The following is an 8,985-nucleotide window of genomic DNA, read 5'->3' on the forward strand; positions in this document are numbered from 1 at the left end:
TGATCTATAGACAAACCTAAGTCATTATCATAGTATAGTTGGGATCCTTTAATATCTTACTCTCACTCGATATGAAATTGCCTATGCTGTCAATTATGTGTATTAGTTCATACATAGGCCAATTACTAAGCACTAGAAGGCTATTAAGTGAATTCTATGGTACTCTTTTCATTATGGCTCAAACTTAGTAAATTATCTAAGATTGTCTTATATCCCTATTTGGATGTGGATGAGACTGAATATCCTAATAATGACAATCTGTGAGCAGCTACACTATATTTTCATCTTTAATTTTATTTTATGAAGCTCAAAGAATCAGCACACTATAGCCCACTCTAGCATAGAGTCCAAATATAAAAGGTTGGCTAATGCTACAATGGAACTTATATGGTTTCAATAATGATTGCATGAGTTAGGTGGCTTTCTTCCCTCTTTTTCTACACTTGTGACAGCATGGTGCTATTTATTTGACAGCTCATCTTATTTTTCATGCACACACCAAATATATTAAAATCAATTTTTATTTTATTCGTGAATGGATAGCTTGCAATCAACTATATATAAACGTCATCTTCTCTTAAGAGCAGATTACTGATATACTAACCAAAGAGTCATTAATTTTTATTTGTAGGTCCAAAGCTCAATGTGCAATCTATATCCCATTTGGTTGAGAGAAAGTATTAGCTTATTGTTGATCATATAAATCTTCAAGAAATCTTCAAGATCATGTAGCTAAATGTTTAAAAGATAATCAAAGAATATTCAATAAATTGCCAAAGTATATTCTTGAAATCTTATTTTTTTACTAAGAGATTGCCACAGCATATTCTCAAGGTATTCTTAGAATCTTCAACATCATGTAGGATTCCAGAATATATTCTTGAGATCTATTATTATATATTTTCATCCTTGTATTTGTCATCATTATAAGTACATGTATAGAAATACTATAAAAGGATATGTAGACCTCCTCGCAATAGATTGAGAGTGAAAATTTTGAATAAATCTTTTTTTTTCTTCAAATATCATCATCGATCTTCATCACCACCACCATTAATATAGATCTTCACCTCCATCCATCGCTAGTCATTGTCGATCTCCACTATTGCTCATTATTAGCAAAGATCTACAATGCCATAGACCTCCACCACCACCATTCATGATCATCAACTCCCACATTATCCATCATACCACTAACAACCTCCACTATTACTCACAATCATTTATAACATAGAGATGGACCACCCACCATAATCCACTATCACTATTATGGATCTTACCATCTCTCATCATTATGGAAGATCTCTATCACTACACCATCATCATTATTGATCTCCACTACCTCCCACTGTCACTGAAGACTTCTATCATTTATTATCGCCAATGTCCCACCACCAATAACCATAACTGAATCTCTACCATTACCTACTATCATTGATAATTTCTATAATTATTCATCACTATGCACCATTATCAACAATCTGTACTATCTTCTACTTTATAACCATTTAGTATTGATAGTGAAGATTGATGGTGAAGATATTTTAAAAAGGTACTATACTAGATGATATATAGTTGATGCATATATTTCAAAATGATGATTTATATATATCTTAAATAGTTGATGTACTAAAATCTAATACACATATTGAAGAAAGCGACGCATATATTATAAACTATTCTTATCTACAATTAAAGTATGACATCCACACATGCTCAATTGCTAAAGCACTTACTTTGAATAAATAATGCATAAGTTTAAAATAAATGATGTACTCATTAATATATGATACTCGATGTGCATTTGGAGGTGGTAAATGCCTCCACTATCATTTACCATTACAAAGATCTCTATCACCATCAACTGCTATTATTATTGATTTTTATCACCTTTCATCATCATTAAAGATCTCTACCACCATCCATTATTACAAATGATCTTTACTACCCACTATTATCAACGACAATCTTCACCACCACCCATCCACTACTGCCTGCCATCACCTACTACAACTGTCAATATGCATCCCATCACCCATTATTACTATCAATCTGAACCACCATTACAACTATCAATGGTGATGATAAAGATCACTAACACACACATTAAATGATAGTTAATATATATTTCAAAATTAATATAGGTGACATCTTAAATAGTTGATACATAGGAATTTGATACACACATTTTAAAAATTTGATGCCAATATCATAAAATGATAATTCAAATATTTAGAATAAACATAAATACATGCTCAATTATGAATACATATATTTAAACAAATGATGCATATGTTTAAAATAGGTAATGCACTAATTGAATGATAACTAATGCACGTACTATGAGATATTAAAGATTTACAAGTATATATTTTAAATGATTGAGTCACACATTATAAAAAGATGATGTATTCCTTAAGTGAGAGTTGGTTTACAACTTAAATTGATGCATAAAAATCTAATGCATATATTTTAAAAAGGCAATGCTCATATGTCGAACTAGCAATATACACATTTGAAATAGGTACTATGTATATTTTAAATGAATGTTGAATTTATTAAGTAATAGTTGATGCATATATTATAAGATATTAAATATATAGTTACAAATAAAATTTTTAAATAGCTGATGCACATATTTTAAATTGAGGATACACACGTCTTAAATCATTAATGCACATGAATCAAATGTATTCATTTTAAAAAAGTAATGCATACAATATAAACTATTAGTGCATATATATTTAGAGTTGGTAATTCACACATGCTCAATTATCAAGCATATATTTTAGTAGGAGAAAGATCCATTGCATTATTTTAAATACATGATGAATAAATCTTATTACAAAGTTGAGCATATGTGGATTACTCAATTCAAAAAGGGGTTCACTATAAATACTAGCTTAACTCATATTACTGTCACTTCTTCACATCCAATATATCTTTTTTTTTAATTTCTTATAATTTTTTTTATTTCTAGTGGTATGATGCCATTGTGCCAAGATGTCTCATTTATTTTTTAAAAAATAAATATATCTAAAAAAAAATTAATTCAATATGTTTATATCAAGTACTTGTAATATATGCATTAGTAATCTTCATTATCTGCTATTGATAATTGTAGACAATAGTGGACATCATTGATGATGGTGATGGTGGATATTATCAATGATGATGGATAGTGCAAAAGATTATTAACAATGGTAGATAGTGGTGGAGGTCAATGGTCATAATGGATAGTGATAGAGATCATCAATGATAGTAGATGTTGGTGGAGATTATAAATGATGGTAGCATCAATAAAATTATAGATGTTGATGTGTAGTACTATAAGTTATAAATAGTGATGAAAAGTGGTGGGTAATTATGGAGATAATTGATAAGGTGGGCTATGATAGAGATCATTGGTAGTGATTGTTGGGGGTAAAGTTTGTTGATTGTGATAAATAATGTTGAAAATTATCAAGAGTGGTGGCTAATGATGAAAATTGTTAATCCTAGTGGGCAATAATAGATATCATCAATGATAACAAGCAAATGATGAATTTGGAGATGTTGGTGAGTAGTAACAATGATCAACAATGATAATGGATAGCAATAGCATGGTTGGTAATGGTGGATAGCATTGGATAGGTAATAATGAGATGGTAGTGGTGATGGACCATAGTGAATAATGAGAGAAATAGTTCTTTTACTCTCTCTTATACTTTTCCCTTAAGCTATCCTTTTGCTTCCTCATAATTTATTTTATGTATACCATATATTTCTATCCCACTTCCACTCTCTTCTATTCATTAATTAAGAGGATATTTTAGTCAAAAAACTTTAGAATGCTCTTTTTTTATAAAACTAAAGAACAACTATTTCTCTAAAAAATAATAATGGAGTAGGTAGTTTTGCAAAATATTCTACATGAGAGATTTAAACTCCATACTTTATATTAGCTCCATTTTTAAGGAGCTAACGATTTTAAAATCAATGATAAGCCAAAGTTTGAATGTCATTAAAAAATAAAAAAAAAATAAAAAATAAAATTTATATATTTTGATAGTCTCTAATCTATGAATCAAGTCAGTAAAAAATAAATTATATCAATCATATCAGTATGGTAAAATACATCATAAAGTATATCAATTGAAAATCTATTTTATAGATTATGATATTATACATTTTAAAATATGAGTAGATCAAATTTATTAAGTTTTTATAAGAATATAGTAAAATCTAATATTATGCTATTAAAACCATCATCTTGACACATACTTGATTTGATTAAAGACCATAAAAATTATGTGAATTTTAGTTGCTAGGTTTTTTTTTAAGCATAAATTATCTTCAATATTTTGAATATTAAATATGGGAAGCCCATCTTTAATTTTGAATTATTCACTCCTTGTAGTCCAACCATATAATAAGTACATACTACGTATATGTATGGATGAATAATGTATGAATGTATGATTGTATGCACGTGTGTTTGTATATATATGTATGCATATGTGTGTGTATATACCAAAAAATCCATTTTAACAGTTACTTGATAATTAGGTTAAAAAATACCAAAATACATGAATTTTATATTTCTGTTTTGTAGACTTTTTTCATAGTGCAGATCATGTTCAACATTTTAGATCTTTGAATTTCAATAGCCGATCATTGATTCTAAATCGTCAACTCCTTTTCCAATGAGTTAATATATAATGTGTATTGTCCAACTCTTTAATGGAATATTATTATATTTGCCTAAGCTAGCTGGCATGAAGAATGGGAAGATGTTTGCTTAAATTCATGAGAAGACAGACGTAAAGGTCCATGATACCTTGATTAACTTGATAGTAAGTGGCTGTGGAACATGTAATAAAATATTCTTCAAAATTTCAAATGAGTTTCAATTTTATAATATTATTTATGGGAGGTTTTATCATTAGCAGCTAAATGAAGGGTTCCTTAAAGCCATTCCATATAAAATTTTTAATGGGATCAAATTTCAAGAAGCTGTTTCTATCTTCATACTCCTAGTAGCGATTTAGACTTTGTCATGGCAAGTCCTTCGGCAATACGTGTCATTTCTTCAATGAGCTTGCCAGACCACTTGAGCAAAAATTTTTAGACCTTCCTAGTGGTCACGTCCCAAATCCGAGATATAACACGGCTATGCTACCGAGGGATGGAGCCCACGATAACACGAAGTCAATCCATCATAATCATCTAAAATCCATCAAATAAAAAGATTCAATTTTATTATTCATCAAATAATTGAACAATATTAGTTCAGAGCATCTAAATCCAAAAGCAAGTACCAATCCGAATCTCAACATTCATAAATAACTATAAATCCGTGATCATAAAATAAACTAAACTTTCACTTTCAAATTTCAAGCTTGCTACGCAGATCTTCAAGCTTGAATTTTCTTTCCGATCCTAGCCTTATTTCTCTATCAAAAAAAAAAATAAAAAGAATATGAGCTACACTAGCCCAGTAAATAGAACTTACGCTTCCTTATCAAATCAAATATAAGTTTTTATGATAATAAATATTTAAAAAATAACAGATAGTAAAAATAAAGTATTTCATAGAATATAATAAAATAAATTATAAACAATCATGTATGCATAAAATCATGTATATTTCACAATCATGAATCATAAATCATTTTTGTCATGTATTCATGTCAAGTTTGAAATATTGCTCCTAGATATTCGTGCTAAGATCACTATTATATCCGTGATATGATCATGTTTCTTAATCGACAGAGTTCTTGATTCATGTGCCAACTTTATATCCGCTAGTAGGGTCATGTTTCATGTGGATGCTAGCTCGGATGTCGACCTTCCGAAGGGATTCATTCATAGCTATTTGAGAGCCTTTGAAATCTTTATACATTTTTCTTAAAACATACATATACATAATGAAAAAATAATGAAATTCATGCTTCATAATCATGCTATTTTCCTAAGACATATTCATGAAATCAATGCTCATAATAAAATATATTTTTCATACACATATGCTAATCCTTATTTTATGAAGAATATGATTTCATTAATAAAAGAATATATGCATAAAAATCATAAAAATTTAAAAATAAATAAGAAGCGTAAGATCCATTTACCTCATTCATCTTAGATCTTCAGACTTGTTAGAAAATCAGCTAATCCTATTTAAAATATCAAATCATCATCAATTTCTATTCTATGAATATAATAAGATTAAATCATAAGAAAGAAGACTGTTGATCGGATGTGTTGGACTATCCAGATACTAGGGCAATTCAGGATTTTCGAGCTGAGGGTTAGATTAAAACAACTTGATCAAAAAATCGTAAAATACAAATCGGATTAAAATCAAGATCAATCAATAGAGTTCATTAATAATGAATTTGAAAGATACTTGATATGATCGAATGAGGTTGACATACAGCATGGATATCAAAGTAACTTCGGATCATCTTGTTAGAGTCAATATGAGTCCCTAGAAGATAAAAAATGACTCGATATAGATTCACAGACCTTCTTAGAGAGAGAAAGTCGGTCATGAGAGAGAAATAGAGAGAGAAAGTGGAGAGAGGATCTTCGTATCCTTCAAAAGTGACAATCATAATTGAGATCATCAGAGGTCATATCAGGATGACTTAATATGAATTAACCATAATCGATGTTATCAATTTCAAATAAGGATCGGATCGAGATCCAATCTACTACACGAAGTTCGGAGCAATCTCAGATCATCATATTTTTATCTCAAGTTTATCTTAGGGTCTGTGATGTAATCAGAAAGAGAGAATGACCCTAGAGAGACAAAATTTATAAAAAAGATAAAAGTCTAGAAAGAGAAAATAGAGAGAGAATTTAGAGAGAGGAGAGAAGGTAAAGAGAGGAAAGGGGAAAGAGAGAAAAATTCTCTCTTTTTTTTCTTTTCTTTTTTTTCTTTTTTTTTTCTTCTTCTTCTTCTTCTTTCTTTTTTTTTCTTTTTCTTTTTTCTTTTTCTTTTCTTTTCTTTCTTCCTTCTTCTTTTCTTCTTTCTCTTCTCGGCCGAACAGGGGACGACGAGAGGGGCTCGATGGCTCAGTTCTGATGAGGGGCGATGGCATGGCCGGATGTCCGCAACGGTGGTCGACGGGGTGGGCAAGGAATGGCCGCGGCAAGGTTCGGCCGGCGATTTTTTTTTTTTCTGAAAACAGGGGACCCGCCCCTTTTTTTTTATTTTTCATCATTGGCCGGTTATCGCAGCCAAGACCTTCATAGAAGAGGGATAGAGAGATGAAGGTCCCATCCTAGGGGTAGACACCGCAAACGACGGCGCGGTGGCTGAAAAGAGGAGAAAAGGGCTCGCCCGAATAGGAAATATAGAATCTCATCTTTTGTGGATTTTCCGACGAGCCCGACGACCGGCGAGGGTGCACAGTGCGTGGAAAGGAGGGGAAGGAAAAGAGGAAGGAAGAGAAGGGCTTACCTCGAGCTCCAGTGACATCTCCGTGAGAATTAGGGGCGAGCACAGTGACGGCTTCCCGAGCAAAATTCCGGCGATCCTCCCGTTGCTCCCGATTTCTTGATGGGAGGGGGAGGGGAGAGATCTCCTCCTTAAATAGAGCTGGAGGGGAAGGAGTTTGACTCCTCCCGGGTTTTTCCGACTCCATTAGGAGCCGGTCGGGAGGAAGAAGACTCCATAGGGAGTCTTCTTCAATTTTTTTTTTTTTTGTGGGATTTGGGCTTCTCATATTTTGGGCCTGGTCTAAGCCCAAATGGGTCGGGTATTACACTAGTTCCTAGTCAAGATGATTTAGTCATCAAGCACTTATCTACTCTAAGTTACTATTTCTTGGCTGATAATAGATGTCGAAGGACATGAACTTGGTCAATGGTGCCTTTCTTTTTTTTCTACTTTTCTTCTTTTTCCATACTCTTCCTTTGTAATTCTTTTTCCAAAATGTACTAGGATGATCCATGAACAATGATTAGCAAGTAGATTATTGGATGACCAAACACATGCAAGATGCTCGACCTTTGTTCACTGCATCATTTGGATAACAAAGAGAGGTTTTACATTTCTGATTTCAAACCCAGGTGGACCATGGATGACCAATAGAAGTTACTTAACATATAAAAATGGAGAGTGATCATATGCATTCAACTTCTTTTGAGCTTGAAAAACCTCATAATTATCCTAACAACACTCACCGCAAGGCATGTATTTTCTGCAGGACGGCACAGCAAACCAAGGTTATTTCCAGGAAGTGAACATCCCTTTCAAGATTATAAGAGCACCGGAGGCAGAGCAGAAAAACCCAAGCACCAAGAGAGAAGAGGAAGACAAAGGCTATATCAGCGCATTAGTTATCAGTTCTCCAGTGAGGAAGGAATACTTTGAAAGAAAATAAAAGTAATGACCAGGAATCTGCATTTTATAAGAGGTGAAACTAGTGCTGATCAGCCAAACATTCTTGTGATCTACACCGTCTTATTTGAACCCTGGAATCTAATGCTAATACACACAAAGCAAACAATGATGCTGCAGATATAATTTGTATGCTATAGCAGTTTTCTGAGGTTACGGAGTACCAGCTTAGCCGGATAAACAACTTAAAAACCACATGGCTGATTAGTCGAGCATGGGAGCTTTCCAGGAGCACTTTAGTAAGATTATCAAAGGTATTTGTAACATTATTATTGTCTAAATCTATGCAAATGAAACAGTATATTGCACTCATATGATGTAACGATCTGCTCGGTAGCCCGCCAGCAGATGTAGATGAACTAGCGGAAGCTTTAACATTTAACAGTTGGATGCAACATAATAGGCACTTCATTTCAAGGTCAAAGCGTGAACCAGATTCTTACTAGGATCACCTCCTGATGTTGTTCAGGGTACAGAAGGGGTGCAAACAAACGCCAACCCGAGTATAAGCTGCTAGGCATCAAGCTTTAGGCCCTGTTTGGCCCTGCTTTTTTTTATTGCTTTAGCTGCTTTACTTTAAAATAAAGCAG

The sequence above is a fragment of the Elaeis guineensis genome, chromosome 10 (genome assembly GCF_000442705.2).
Source record: "Elaeis guineensis isolate ETL-2024a chromosome 10, EG11, whole genome shotgun sequence".
In the NCBI taxonomy this organism is placed as follows: Eukaryota; Viridiplantae; Streptophyta; class Magnoliopsida; order Arecales; family Arecaceae; genus Elaeis; species Elaeis guineensis.